At 40.3% G+C, this 15,820-nt stretch overlaps 1 protein-coding gene across 10 annotated transcripts in view; it reads right to left on the bottom strand.

The window, feature by feature from the left end:
* Positions 1 to 15,820, bottom strand: part of CHODL (chondrolectin) — a 574,497-nt gene that overhangs the window by 520,295 nt on the left and 38,382 nt on the right. For 6 of the 10 annotated variants that reach the window (XM_047875558.1, XM_047875561.1, XM_047875556.1 and 3 more), the window contains one exon: positions 11,827 to 11,910. The gene's annotated coding sequence lies outside the window, so the exon portion shown is untranslated. Of the gene's footprint in view, positions 1 to 2,185; positions 2,286 to 11,826; positions 11,911 to 15,820 lie in introns of all 10 variants that reach the window. The other 4 variants (XR_007155695.1, XR_007155692.1, XR_007155694.1 and 1 more) reach the window with 1 other exon arrangement.

The raw sequence follows: 15,820 nt of genomic DNA, 5'->3' as shown, positions 1-15,820 counted from the left end.
GTTTGGTATGAACCCATTAAATTTTATGTAAGTCATAATAAATAAATAAATAAATAAATAAATAAATAAATAAATAAATAAATAAATAAATAAATAAATAAATAAATAAATAAATAAATAAATAATTTTATGTAAGTCATTTTACAAGAGACTATCTTACATTTTGTCTGTGATTGATTCCTGTGGAACAATAATCAATAATACATGCTGGTACCTGAAGAATGAACTGCTAAAATTATGCTGGGCTGTAATGAAATATGATTATCACTGTTTGACACCCACCCTGAGCTCCGAAGAACAGAAATAAATCTACCACCGATTTTGGTCCATAGATCACTTTACAGGAAAAAAAAACAAAAAACATAAGTCTACAACTATCATGTTCTTGCATATCAGGTGTTCTAAAGAATTTCTACCTACTCCACTTTCCAGTTTGATGATGTGGCTATATACATAAGTGTAAATATTTTTATTAAAGGGCACATGAAACTTTCGCTATGTAGAAAAAAAAAGGCCTTATGAAAGTCAAATCTACATCCCAATTTCTAGTTTCTCCCCTTTCCAGGGGAGCTTTGGGTACCTGTTCTGGCCTCTTGACTATGAATTCAATGGTTTAGGCTACAGTGCAATTCCCAAGGATCCCCTACATTGTATTTTGGCACTTGTGAGACCAACTACCCATAATGCCTCCTCCTCTGGACTGCTTGGGCTTTTTGTTGTCACTTTTTTAAATATGTAGAAGTCCTACCACTTACTAGTTTAACTGGAAACCCTTGAGCAAGTTACTCTAACGCTTCAGCTTTACTTCATCATCTGTAAAATGGAGATACTAATAATGACAGTCTCATATAGCTATCATGAGGACTAAATACAAGTTAGGGAAGTTAAGATTCCTATCTTAGGACTGGGCACATAAGAAGAGATTAATAACCTGTTACAATCAGTATTACTATTAGGTTTCTGAATGTATCGGAATGTTGTGATTTCTTAATATTCCCCCTTCTCTCTTTATCACCCTCCACTTTTCTAGTATATTTTTGGTCTGTTTTATTGATGTTTTTATGTTTGCCTTTGCTTACTGTGTGGCAATGGAAAAGCTAGATTTAAAAGTGTGGGTGCGGGGCACCTGGGTGGCTCAGTCGGTTAAGTGTCTGACTTTGGCTCAAGTGATGATCTTGCTCAGTTTGAGTTCGAGCCCCACATTGGGCTCTGTGCTAACAGCTCAGAGCCTGGAGCCTCATTCAGATTCTGTGTCTTCTCCTCTCTCTGCCCCTCCCATGCTCATGCCCTGTCTCTCTCTGTCTCTCAATAATAAATAAACATTTAAAAAATTAAAAATAAATAAAATAAAATAAAATAAAAGTGTGGGGGGCGCCTGGGTGGCGCAGTCGGTTAAGCGTCCGACTTCAGCCAGGTCACGATCTCGCAGTCCGTGAGTTCGAGCCCCGCGTCAGGCTCTGGGCTGATGGCTCAGAGCCTGGAGCCTGTTTCCGATTCTGTGTCTCCCTCTCTCTCTGCCCCTCCCCCGTTCATGCTCTGTCTCTCTCTGTCCCAAAAATAAATAAACGTTGAAAAAAAAAATTCTTTAAAAAAAATAAAAGTGTGGATTCTTGGGGTGCTCGGTTGGCTGAGTCAGTCGAGTGACTGACTCTTGATTTCAGCTCAGGTCATGATCTCACGGTTTGTGAGTTCAAGCCCCCCCATTGGGCTCCATGATGACAGTGCAGAGTGTGCTTGGGATTCTCTCTCTCTCCCTCTCTTCCCCTCCCCTCATCATGCTCTCTCTCTCAAAATAAACAAACAAACAAACAAACAAACAATTAAATAGGTTCTTGGGGAACCTGGCTGGATTGGTCTGTAGAGCATGTGACTCAATCTTGGGGTCCTGAGTTTGAGCCCCATATTGTGGGTAGAAATTACTTTTAAAAAAAGTGTGTGTTCTTGGTTCAGAACCCTGCATTTCAATTGACTTATTGCTATCTCTAACATATTAAGACTGCATCACAGGGTCAATACCTAGAACTGTAAATGCCAGAATATCTCTGTGCTACTGAGGTATGAATCTTTGGACACTCTTTTGGTTGGAGAGCTCAAATAGGACTTTTGACATGATGTTTTAAAAGTATAGAATATATATATATATATATATATATATATATATATATATATATAATGAAGTACTTACTGTTTGTCTTTTCAGTGGTTAGGAGATTCTTCTGCATTTATCTGGAAGTTTCTTTTGTGAAAAAACAAAAAACAAAAAAACTCCCACATCATGGATCTGTCTATATTAGAAAAAGAATAAACATTGGATATGGCACATCACTAGACAGAACAGATGCTCTAACTATTGAGGGTATTTTTTTATACACTGCTTCATCAAACATCAAGAGTGACTTTCTAGGTCAGCTCCAGCAGAAAAGCACTTATTTTAGAACCCTTATTTTTTGTTTCCCCAGCAATGCTATGCCATCATGTCAAGGTCCTTACATTCAAAATTAGTGCCTAAACACACATGCTTCTTGATTCTTCTTGTACAACTTATACTTAGAGGTATTCAATCTCCTCATTAGATGTAGCAAAACTAAAACATGCTTAAAAGGCAGGGGGCTTAGGGAGAGAGAGATGATTTTCAATTAGGAAAGTCCAGATAGTATTTAATAAAACAGCTATTTACCTATGCTCACTCTGGTATCCATGATTGTTGTTTGTTACCTAGGAATTAAATGTTAAGTTGCAAGGTATGATCACTATAGTAACTAGAAGGGTACTGGAACATTGAAAATGTGAGTAGATGTTAAATTTAGATCAAAGTAAGTAAATGTCACATTATCAATCCTATTCCTGTAGAAGCTAATTTTCTTCAACGGATTTTCCTTATAAATCACGTGAAAGGCCCTTTTCCCTCCTTTGTGCCTATTTTCAAAACTATTTAAATTAGCATATTTTTTTGTTGTTTTCAGAAATCATTGGTTTTGGTTTTTCAAACTGTAACTTAAAATAATCAAGTCCCAATCTTGTTTAGCTTTCAGTGGATGACAAACAGTACAAATGTCTTGTGCTTTCTGGATACACTTTTAGGTAATCTTTTTTTTTTAACATCAGAAATGCACCATCTGACCTGCATTGTGACTGTTTGCTGTGAATCATTCAAAGCTGGCATGTTGTAGGGTTTTAGTGCTTTTTGTGGTGTTAACTTTCCTACCCACAAACAAACAGCCTTCAAACTACCCAGATGAGATCAAACAGTTGATGGCATTTATATTTTCCTAGGCATCAGAAAGAAGAATTCAATCCCACAAAATTAAATGCCTTTAGGGAAAAAAAATGACTATGTGAATGTTTGACATCAAAGACAGAAATATCTTCGTCTCCATTCAGTATTCCCAAACTCCAGGCGAACTTTTTTAGTTTTTTACTTTCTCTCCATTCTCTTTCCCACATGGCTCTCTGAATTATAATTAGGAACTTGGAGGGCAGATTTGACCTTCACTTGTGCTCTTTTTTGGTAATATACAAAGTCCAATGGAGGACTGTTCTTCTTCACAAATGATTCTGTTTCTTTGGTGTTCCTGACACAAATCTGTGGAGTATTGGCAGTTGTCTTACCAACGGTAAACTCCTGAAGGACTATGACCCAAGTGTACAAAAACACATGTTCCTTTTACATGTCTTGCTTTGTCCATCGCCTACTATTGTTTAAAAATAACATGCTCACAACCCAGCTTTTCACTAACACTTTCAGGAGAAGTTGGTCTTCCTTGGATTGTGTCTCTGGAGGAGCCAGGTGAAGGGCTGTATTATGGAAGACTGAATCTTGTTTCCAACCAACCCCCACCCCACCACCACCACTAAGAGAGAGCAAGCATCTCCCACTGGTCAGGGTTGAGGAGCACTGTTTCCATGGTTCAACATGATCAGCTGCATGCAGTTCATAATCAAATATATCCTCCTTTCTTTTGACAAAAGTCTGAGAAGGAGGCACAGTTCATTGCCAAAAAGAGTCCTACCAGCAACAAGTCCAGACACACAAGAAGTCCAAAAGATGTCCGCAGGTGAAATACTGATTTTCCAATGAGCTTCCTGACTGTCTTTACAGAGTCTTTCTTGAGTGGGAGCCTGGGGATCCCTTTATTCTGCAATCTCCTTTCTCTTCCCATGTCCCCAGTGATGCATAACCCCCTCTGTGGAGTGCTGGGTATATCTTGAGAGTAGAGTAGGCAGTAAGATTCTTTCAGGTCAGACCATTTTCCCCAGACAACTCAACCTCCATTATACCTGAATCCTCCCTTATAAGAAGGGGCTTAGGCATTTCAGAATCTTCTGATTGGAACACTAAAAATTAAAAAAAAAACCCTGGAATGCCTGGCTGGCTCAGTCAGTGGAGCATGTGACTCTTGATCTTGGGTTTGTGGGTTCAGGCGCCACGTTGAGTGTAGAGATTGCTTAAAAATAAAATCTTAAAACAGGGGCGCCTGGGTGGCTCAGTCGGTTAAGCGTCCGACTTCAGCTCAGGTCATGATCTCGTGGTCCGCGAGTTCGAGCCCCGCGTCAGGCTCTGGGCTGATGGCTCAGAGCCTGGAGCCTGCTTCCAATTCTGTGTTTCCCTCTCTCTCTGCCCCTCCCCCGTTCATGCTGTGTCTGTCTCTTTCTCAAAAATAAATAAACGTTAAAAAAAAATTTTTTTTTAAATAAAATCTTTAAATAAATAAATAAATAAATAAATAATAACCTGGGGTGCCTGGGTGGCTCAGTCAGTTGGGCATCAGACTTTGGTTCAGGTCATGATCTCACAGTTCATGGGTTCGAGCCCTGCATCGACTCTGTGCTGGCAGTGCAGTCTGCTTGGGATTCTCTCTTTCTCTCTCTCTCTCTCTGCCCCTCCCCCACTTGCACTATCTCTCAAAATAAATAAAGTTTAAAAATTTTTTTAAATAAAAATATTTTTAAAAAAATAAAAATAACCACTTTTGTTTATGATATTGACTATTACAGCATCACATGTTCAGAGTTCTTCAAATTTTTTAGAGGGTGCCTGGGTGGCTCAGTCGGTTGAGCGACCAACTTCGGCTCAGGTCACAATCTCATGGTTCGTGGATTCAAGCCCCATATCGGGTTCTGTACTGCCAGTTCAGAGCCTGGAGCCTGTTTCAGATTATGTGTCTCCCTCTCTCTCTGCCCCTCCCTCGCTTGCTCTCTGTGTCTCTCTGTCTCAAAAGTAAATAAACATTAAAAAAATTTTTTTTTAATTTTTTTCATTTGAATTTGTATTACAAAAATCCCTTCATCAGCTGTAAAGAAAGAATTATTATTATACATATATATGTATAATCTCCATTCAAAAAATCCAAACATAAATTAGTGCCTTCTTTGAACCAGGAATTGTAGGAAGTACGGAAATATAATTCATAGGCATAATCTCAGTGCCTGTGAATTCAGAAATTAACTGGGGTGGGGGGGGGGTGAAGGTGGTAAAGAGACATATAAAAAGGTTAATGGCAGGGCAGTCCTGTAGGAACTCTCATCTAGAGATGAACAGAGTGTTGTGTTTACTCCAAGGAAGTCCCACCCTGGATAAGTGGGATGCAGGCACAATAACAGAAAGGAAAGCACGCACCTTGGTTAATTTTCCTGGACTTAGTCTTCACAGAGCCATTTCCAAAGTAAACCTGGGCCATCTTACACAGAGGTTCACATTCCACACCTGGTGCTTAACCACAATGAAACCAACACAGCCACAGAATGCCCAGAGTGGGGATGCCAGGAGGAACAGGTGGCACAGATCTGAGTAAAGTTTTGATGCTCACATCACGGCTGGCTAAGGCAGCCATAGCAAAGTACCACTGACAGGCGGCTTAACAACAGCAAGTTATTTCCTCATAGTTCTGGAGGCTAGAAGTCTAAGATCAAGGCATTGGTATGATTGGTTTCTTCTGAAGGCTTTTCTCCTTGGTTTGTGGATGGCTGTCTTCCTCTGGTATCTTCACATGGTCCTCCCTTCCTGTGTGTGTCTGTGCTTTAACCTCCTCAATAAGTACACCACAAATGATTTCATTTTACCTTAGTCACCTCTTTAAGGGTCTTATCTACAAATACTGTCACATTCTTAGGTACTGAGAGGTTAGGATTTGACAAAGATTCTCTCCTTGACCAAACTTTGGTCAGGTTCTTCTGAGCTCTCTTTTTCACTAGGCCTGACCTTGGGCTACTATGTCCTTCCTTGTAGAATATTTCTAGCAAGAATCTTGCTAAGTCAGTTTAACAAGAAACCCTCATTTTCAATATCTGATCACCCTCAATATCTGATCAGGTTCCTCACCATCTACCTTCCCCCAGATGATATCTGACCACCCTGGCCTGCCTTCAACAAGAATCTCGTCAGGCTGGTTTAGACAGAATCCTCTCTTACCTATAGTATTTCCTCTCGGTAACTTTCTGACCATCAACCCCCAACCCCACTTCTTAGCTACAAATTGCCATTTTTCTTTGTATTTGAAGTTGAGCTCAGTCTCTCTCCCCTACTACAAAACCCCATTGTCCTGGTTCCTATACCTATTGTGATAGTCTCCCTGAATAAACATTGCCTGTTTCTTAACAAGGGTCATGAATAATTTTCTCTTTAACAGATTTCAACATAGGAACTTTGGAGGGGATGTAATTCAGCCTACATAACATAAGGTCTCAAAACTTTGGGGAAGGTATAGTGAGGAAGCTCCAGCTGTGAATTCTCCAGCTATGAACTCCTCCTTCAGGGATGGTCTGGGGATTGGGGGAGGGGGAGTGGTGGAAGTGCGGGCAGAGGAAGAGAAAGGGAGAGGGGGGAGAGAGGAAGGGAGGGAGAGAGAAGATTCTTACTTTTTTTATATAGAATTTTAAAAAAAATGTTTATTTATTTATTTTGAGAGACAGCCCACACAAACGAGAAGGGGAAGGGCAGAAAGACAGAAAGACAGACAGAGAAAGAGACAGAGAGAGAAAGAATTCCAAGCACTGCACTGTCAGCATTGAGCCTGACATGGGGCTCATCTCATGAATCATGAAATTATTACCTAAGCCTAAATCAAGAGTGAGACACTGAATCAACTGAACTACCCAGTGCCCCAGATTCTTAGTTTTTTAGAGCTCTATAGGAGAACATCAATTGGCTGGGGCAACCTGAAGATCTGCATTGGGGAGTAAGGAGGGGAATGGGACAAAGTGATGGTGATCCTGTAGGACCACATTTCTGTGTGGCTTAAGAAAAATAAGCTCAAGGGAAAAACAAAATCAACAAATGCAGTGACATTCTGCCATATGTATCTCATGGCAATTAAAACTCCCACTACTATTCCACCACCAAAGAATCATTTTTATAACTATTACCAGTCATTGATTGCTCACTAGTTTAGCCCAGCAGAGAAGCTAAGGGCAAGTGCCCTAGGGTCACACAACCTTGTATTTGAGTTTCAGCTCTACCATTTACCATGTGACCTTGAACAATTCAACTTTTCTGTGCTTCATTTTTTCATCTGGAAAATTTGAATAATGACTGTGTCTTCCTCAGAAGGCTCTAGTAAGGATTACATAAGACAGTAAAGATTACTGTTATTTATTACTGTTTTTTAAGGACTACATATAGTAGATATTTAACATATTTTATCTATTTTAATCTCCTACAAAAATCCTTTGAGGTACATATATCATCAGCCCCATAGCCTTGTAGTATCTCACCTACCCCTGCTGTCACTGAGGACAATTTCCATGAGATTCATGAAAGATTTGTTCCCTAAAACTGATGGTAAGAGTAGATTCAAGATCAGTTCCTTCCTCTCTTCTTTGGATAGTACATTCTATCATGTGTATAGCTGCTCCTCTGGTACAGTTCCTATGACAACCTCTCTGGGATATTTTTCTGCTCAGCCATAGTACTGGTGGCTCTTCTTGTTACCAAAAAAAAAAAAAAAAAAAAAAAAATCCATAAAATAAAGCCTTACATAAAGGGCTTTGTTAATGGGGAATCTCATAAAGGAGCCGTGATGCTACATCAACCAAGGTAGTAAATTGCTTTAAACTGTTTTTGTTTAAATGTTATAAAGCCCCATATACACTCACTGTCTCCAACACAATAATTGAGAACATGTACAATTAGATCTCGTAGTCACCAGTACAGTGCAAAACATAAGTACAGTTTCACTTTGATGTTGGAGCTTTTAACAAATATTTTTCTTGATATTTCTTTTGGTTTTATTGTCTGTTGTAATTTGCTTTACCACAGTATGTAAACATTGGGAACTATGTGTGCACAATTTAATTCTAATCTACCTGTGCCCTAGTGGTCAATTAGCATGTGAAGTGACCAAACAGAGTTAAAATCCTAAGAATTTGCCAGGTGGCATTCAAAGGTATTTTTGTCAAAATCACTTTCAGAAGCTTTACTACTGAGCATGTTAGAATTTCTAATTGGCAAAATTAGTGGAGTTTAAGTTATGTGATCATTAGGCATTGGGTATCTCTACCTTTGCAGGAACAACGTATATGTAAGTACCTACCCAGGCCAGTACTTCATACCAGGGGGACAGCCGGTATGGCCCTGCACCTCTGTCATCAGTGGATGATCTTGTCATCTGATCTGACCAAAAGGCCTGACCCTCCCTCCAGCAGACCATGCCTGTCTTCATCTTGGAGACAGCCTTGCATGAAGAGGCTGGTCATCATGTCAAGGGTTGAGACTGATAATATTCCAAACATACCCAGGCTGTATGATTGTTTTCTGTCTGTTGCTTGCTTAGAATACCGTGGTCTGAAATGTGCTTCTTGCTACAATTGCCAGACAAAAAAGTGGTGGGTTGGAAACACAGAGCTGACATTCCCTGTAACTGCTGGAGACTTCTGATAAAGTTCAAAATTACCTGACATTCATGCAACAAAAAACTGGGTGAAGGTGGTTCAAATTCTCATACTCTGTTGTTCAACACAACCTCAAAATAATCCTGTATACCTGAATTTCCTCCCGCTACACTGTCATTTGTCTTCATTGACGGGCTCATTGATCTCTATGTAAGTGTAGTCTACTGGTCAGAATATCATCTTCAGGCAACGTAGGAATGCTTTTGTTTTCATAACCATCATTCAGGTACTAAGTCACGGATCCTCATGCTAGCTCCCAGACTCTTTTTTTTTTTCTTGTAAACAGATTTTATTTCTTAGACCAGTTTTAGGTTCACAGCAAAAGTGAGTGGAAGGTACTGAAATTTCTCATTATCCTCTCATATACACACACAGCCTCTCCCACTGTCAACATCCCCCACCAGAGTGGCCCATTTGTTACAACTGGTGAACTATATTGACACATCACTATCACCTAAAGTGAATAATTTACATTAGGGTTCACTCTTGGTGCCGTATATATTGTATGGATTTTGACCAAATGCATAATAACATATATCCACCATTTCAGTATCATACAGAATAGTTTCAATGACCTGAAAATGCTCTGTGTTCTACCCTTCATCCTTCCTTTCCTTTATTCCCTGGCAACCAGTGATCTTTTTATTGTCTCCATAGTTTGCCTTTTCCAGAATGTCATATAGAAGAAAGCACACAGTATGTAGCCTTTGCAGATTAACTTCTTTCACTTACTAGTATGCATTTACAGTTCCTCCATGTCTCTTCATAGCTGGATAGTTCATTTCATTTTACTGTTGAATAGCATTCCTTTGGCTGGATGTAACACGGTTTGTTTACCCATTCACTTATGAAAGGACATCTTGATTGCTTCCAAGTTTTGGCAATTATGAATAAAGCTGCACATTCATGTGCAGGTTTTTTTTTTTTTTTAATGTTTTATTTACTTTTGAGAGAGAAAGAGAGAGACAGAGTACTAGCAGGAGAGGGGCTCCAAGCTGTCAGCACAGAGCCCCGCTCAGGACTCAAATTCATGAATTGCAAGATCATGACTTGAGCTAAAGTCGGACATTTAACCCACTGGGCCACCTAGGCGCCCCTCACGTGCAGGTTTTTGTACAAACATAAATATTCAACCCCTCCGGGTAAGTACTAAGGAATGCCATTGCTGAATCATATGGTAAGAGTATGATTAGCTTTATAAGAAACCACCCAACTGTCTTCCAAAGTGGCTGTACTATCTTGTATTCCCACCAGCCATGAATGAGAGTTCCTGTTGCTCCATACTCTCATCAGCATGTGTTCTGGGTGTTCTGGATTTTGGCCATTCTAATAAGTGTATAGTTGTAGCTCATTATTGTTTTATGTTTTCTCTTCATTTGTTTTAAATTTATTTATTTATTTTTTAAGAGAGAGAGAGAGAATGCATGCGAGTGGGGGGGGGGGGGGAGTGTGGCAGAAAGGGAGAGAGAGAATCCCAAGCAGGCTCTGCACTGTCAGCACAGATCCTGATGTAGGGCTCCATATCACAAACCATGAGATCAAGACCTGAGCTGAAATCAAGAGTCAGATGCTTAACTGACTGAGCCACCCAGGCACCCCTCATTATTGTTTTAATTTACATTTCCTTAATGACATAGGCTTATTTGCTATTTGTATATCTTCTTTGGTAAGACATCTTTTCAGGTTTTGCCAATTTTTTAAATCAGGTTGTTCATTTCTTATTGTTGGGTTTGTGTTTTTTAAGTTTATTTATTTATTTTGAGAGAGACAGAGACAACACAAGTGGGGGAGGGGCAGAGAGAAAGGGAGAGAGAGAAAGAAAGAGAGAGAGAGAGAAAATCCCAAGCAGGCTCCAAACTGCCAGCACAGAGCCCCATGTGGGGCTCGAATTCATGAAACTGTGAGATCATGACCTGAGCTGAAACCAAGAGTCAGATGATTAACCAACTGAGCCACCCAGGCACCTTGTTGTTGAGTTTTAAAACTTCTCTGTATTATTTCAGGTAATAATCCTTTTTCAGATATATCTTTTGTAAAGATTTTCTCTCAGTCTGTGGCTTGTCTTAACATTCTCTTGACCAGAGTCATTTTTAATGTAGTAAAAACATGCATATTTGTTTGTGCATTGGATTTATTTACTCTTTCATCCATTCAACATGTGTTTATTAAGTACCTAATAAGTATGAGGCACTGTGCCAGGCATGCAAAAGGCAGGGGTAACCAACAGAGGCACTGGGTTGCATTTGCCTCTAAGTCAGAGCAACTCACATTGTATTCCACCCTTTGTCATTTATCCTCTGACATATTATGGAGCCTGTCCTCTCCTCTTTATTCACACAGACTACCCTGATTGTTCTCCTTAACATGGTAGATGCTCACACCTAACTAGTCTCATTTTAGAGTGAGAAAAATTCCTTCCAATTCCTTCTCTATGTGGGTGACAATTATCCTTCTAAATTTTAAATACAATCAGGTCACATTTTTGGTTAAAAAAAGCATGTATGACCTATAGCTGGAACAGGCATCAGTTTTATTCCACAACACTGGAGTGTAAGAAACATCATTTCTCTTAACTTCTCTAAAATAGTTAAATTATGCTGAACTCTCTGCTACTTAGTTGGGGAGAAAGTCAATTTCAGTCTTCTGTTTATTTGTTTTATTTTTATTTAGATTCAAGTTAGTTAACATACAGTGTAGTCTTAGCTTCAGGAGAACCCACTGATTGATCTCTTACATATGACACCCAGTGCTCATCTCAAAAAGTGCCCTCCTTAATGCCAGTCACCCATTTAACCCATCCCCCCCAGCCACCCACCCCCAATTTCAGTCTTTTTTTTAGGCTTATTCTTTCCACCAAGAATCTTTTGAAATTCACAAGGATCTCACAAAATACATTCAAGAATGGCCCTCTGGTCTTAGTCTACAATGATCATTACTAACCTTCTCCTTGGCCGTATCCAGGTGGTCCTATTGTCAAGTCTAGCTCTTTAGAGAAAGAGTTTTGGCCGAGCAATAGAAAAGCCTCTGAAATAAGGAAAAACTAAAGTTAATCACCTTCTCTGGTGGGAGAAAATAAAAATACATAAAACAAGAGAAACAAAAACATTAAAATTTCAAGTTATCCTGACCTATGGAGAGCCCAAACTTCATAGTTGGCAGCTACAAGATATACCTACACTTCCCAATTTCACCTTCGTCCTAAGGTGTGGCTGGAGCAGGTTCTCAACAGCTCATAGGAGCCAAGTGTGATTTTTTCAGGAATGTCGTGAGACAATGTTTAACAGAGCTATTATTAAAAATCAAATTATATAAATCTCACTCTCTCTCCCCTCCTGCCTCCCTAGAGAGCCCTCCCATCCCATCTGAGCTCCCAAAGCACTTTAAACGTGCTTGTATACAGTGAGTCTGACATTGTTCCTGTTGTTTTCACTAAAATATCCCGCAGAATATGAGTTTGTCAGTAAGATTTTTTATTTGTATTTGTCTCCCTTGCTCCTAGCAGAGGGCCTAAAACATGGTAGGAATTCCATAACTGTTTGGTGAGTGAGAGAGGGAATGACTTGAAGGTTAAACCTATTCCCTTCCTGATATCTTGGGATCAGCCCTCTATCCAGCAGCACTGTTTCCTAGATCAGGCTCTGCATGTCCTTCCATTCTTTAATCAGTCACCACAGGAAAAGACTGGTTTCCCTCCAAAAGAGAGGTAACTTCCATTCTCCAGGGCTTTCACTCCAGGGGAGGGTTAAAATGCAGATGAAATACAAGTAGTAAAGAAGCAAAGAACCTTTAACAGTTCCCTGAGGTAAAGAAAGCAAATTAGAAGCTCAACATCCGTACATAAGGCCCTGTGGTACATGAGCCTGAAATGGAAAATTCATGTGGCTGGTTGGTAAACCAGTTCAGGGTTGTCTTCAGCCCAATTAACATTTTGCAGGGAGGAAGTAGATTTGGTAAAAACTATGGGAATGTTTTATTGGTGTGTTGATAGGTGGACAAGATGGCCAGGAGGGTTGTTCATTGCATAGATACAACTGGGAAACACTCTTTTCCTCCTTTAGAAGAGTGTCATGAACATTTTGGAAAATTAGTGACAGAAATGTGTCAAAGACCAAAAATACAAAGATTGAAAATGATTGCTTTTGATTTTAGACTATGCAACCCCAAGTACAGAACTGCTTGACCTCATTTCTGATTCCATAAACAGCTTTGGGGAAATTGTCATTGCTTTGTCCTAGTCTTCCCAGAACAAGAACCAAATATCCCTAAGGATACCAAATGACACTACCACCCCACCACCAAGCTGGCAATGGCAAAGACGTAGGCTATTTGCAGAGAGCACGCCGCCTCTGCTGTGAGTGGGCAGTAAACTACCCGGGAGATTCGTGCTGCTTGCCTGGAGACTGGGTTGCTAGGTGCCTCTGAAGTAGTGAGACCGAGAGGTGTGCATTATTCCCCCCACACTTCTTATTTTACACTGTGACAGTTGTAGCTTGGAAACAGAAGCAAAGAATAGCGTCTATAGTGTTAGGAATAATGGCCAGCCAAGTGCCCTATGGGGCAGAAGGAACCGAGTTGAGGCTTTTATCAGGAGTAGAAGAAAAAAGTAATGTGATTTGGTTTCATCATAATTGCTTAAGCAGCCTGGGTGAGAACTAATTGTGGGTTCATCTGGCTCCAGAGAAACCCCACCTCTTCCCTCTCCAGAATGGTACTAAAATATCAGCATTGCATCACCAGAAATCACTCCCATTGGTGGCCTTTCTTAAGGAGAGCAGCATGCTCTGTCTCTCTGAAAGCCACTGGAATCTGTATAGACCTAGGAATTTATATCTTTCCAAGACAAATAAAATATTCCTGGCACTCACTTGTCACTTGAAAACTCAGAGTGCTTGCCCATTATTATATCATAGAGGAAGTGTTGTTTTAAAAATGTGGGAGTAATGAAATGCAGAGAAGGAAATGAAGGGACAAGTTAGACCCTACATCACTACATAGTCCTGCCATTGTTGGACTCAGGGGAAGTCCTGGGTTTTAAAACCAGACTGTTCACTGATAATATCTTGACACTCCTGGGCTCTCTCACCAGCTTCCAGTAGCCCTAAAGAGACAAGTACTTTTGTTTTTTAAGTTTATTTATGTATTTTGAGACAGACAGACAGAGAGAGAGAAAGAGAGAGAGAGGGTGAGTGCATGGGGGAGGAGCAGAAAGATAGGGAGAGAGAGAATCCCAAGCAGGCCCTTTGCTGTTAGCCCAGAGCCCGATGAGGGCCTCGATCTCACAAATCATGAGATCATGACCCAAACCAAAATCAAGAGTAGAACGCTTAACCAACTGAGCCACCCAGGCACCCCAAGACAAGTACTTTTGCTCAGAAAGTTGGTCACCTAATTCTCAAAAGAGCAGAGCTAACATTGGAAGTCATCAGCTAGGACTTGGATTTCATCTATGTTAGTAGCCCAAAATAAAATCTAGCTGAAAGCTAAGTAATGCTGCTATAATATGCTTATTTGAATTCTATGTGAAATCTGAGAATGAGGCAAGTGGATATACAGTAGTAGAAAGAACATGGATTCAAGTCCTGGGTTCAATCTGAGTCCAAATCTTGACTCTGATGCCTACTAACTATTTGTAAGTTACTTGCTTCCTCTAAGTGTCAGATTCAACTGAGAAATTAGATAAGAATATCAGTTCCCTTGCAGGATCTATGTAGGATGCAAAATAATATGTAAAGCGCCTCCACGGCATTTGGAACAGAGGATGTACAAGATAAGTGGTGGCACACATCACAGTTCTGTATCATGGTAAAATAAAGCATAATCTGAATGCCTCCACATATGTGGCACTGTGGAGGTTACAAAGACATATCAAGCATGACTCCTGTCTTCTGAACCATCACAATTTAGTTAGATGCCAAGGGGAGAGCAGCAGACAGGGAGTAAGGACTATCTGAAGCAAAGTACCAACCACACACTGTAGAATTAGATATTTAACTGTGAGGTACAGATTTGAGGCAGAGTAAGAGTTTATGGAAAAGGCAGAACAACGTGGGTGGGGTGCTGGCTTTAAGCACTAAACAGAAAAACAAGCACAAGTGTGATTTCTTGACCACTAAGATTTACACAGAAGTCAAATTCTAGATTTAACAAAATCAGAAGAGCAATCTATTGAAAAGGGGTTCATTTTAGCATACAAAGGTCATGTTAGCAAAACCAGGCAGCTCTGGTGGCTTATGCCCCAAGGTCACAATCTTGGAGAAGACCGGAGCACTTTGAAAGTTCTAAGCATGGACCTTGACTGGCCTTACCTGTAGTGGATAGGAGATGAATGACCATCTTTATTTTGCATGGAAAGTCATCTTAGAGTTAGAAAATGAGGAGCAGAAATAAATCATCCAACTCCATATAAGGTCCAAACTGAAATAAGTTTAAAACATATCATTTTAGGGGCTCCTGGCTGGCTCAGTCAGTTAAGTATCCGACTTGGGCTCAGGTCATGATCTCGCAATCTGTAAGTTTGGTCCCATGTTGGGCTCTGTGCTCATGGAGCCTGCTTCCAGTTCTGTGTCTCCCTCTCTCTGACCCTTCCCTATTCACACTCTCTCTCTCTCTCTCTCTCTCTCTCTCTCTCTCTCTCTCTCAAAAATAAACATTAAAAAAAAAACCCACATTACTTTATAAAGTTAAATGGTTTACTCTGCCCATAACTCTACTGACCTCGCTTGTCATATATTCTTTTAAATATTTGGGGCGCCTGGGTGGCTCAGTCGGTTGGGCATCCGACTTCAGCTCAGGTCGTTCTCACGGTTCGTGGTTTCCAGCCCCACATTGGGCTCTGTGCTGACAGCTCGGAGCCTGGAGCCTGCTTCAGATTCTGTGTCTCCCTCTCTCTGGCCCTCCCCTGCTCATGCTCTGTCTCACTCTCTCTCTCAAAAAT

This window comes from Prionailurus viverrinus, chromosome C2 (assembly GCF_022837055.1).
Source record: "Prionailurus viverrinus isolate Anna chromosome C2, UM_Priviv_1.0, whole genome shotgun sequence".
Lineage (NCBI taxonomy): Eukaryota > Metazoa > Chordata > Mammalia > Carnivora > Felidae > Prionailurus > Prionailurus viverrinus.
Note: the sequence above shows the minus strand (reverse complement) of the source record. Positions and strands in the feature narration are given on the sequence as shown.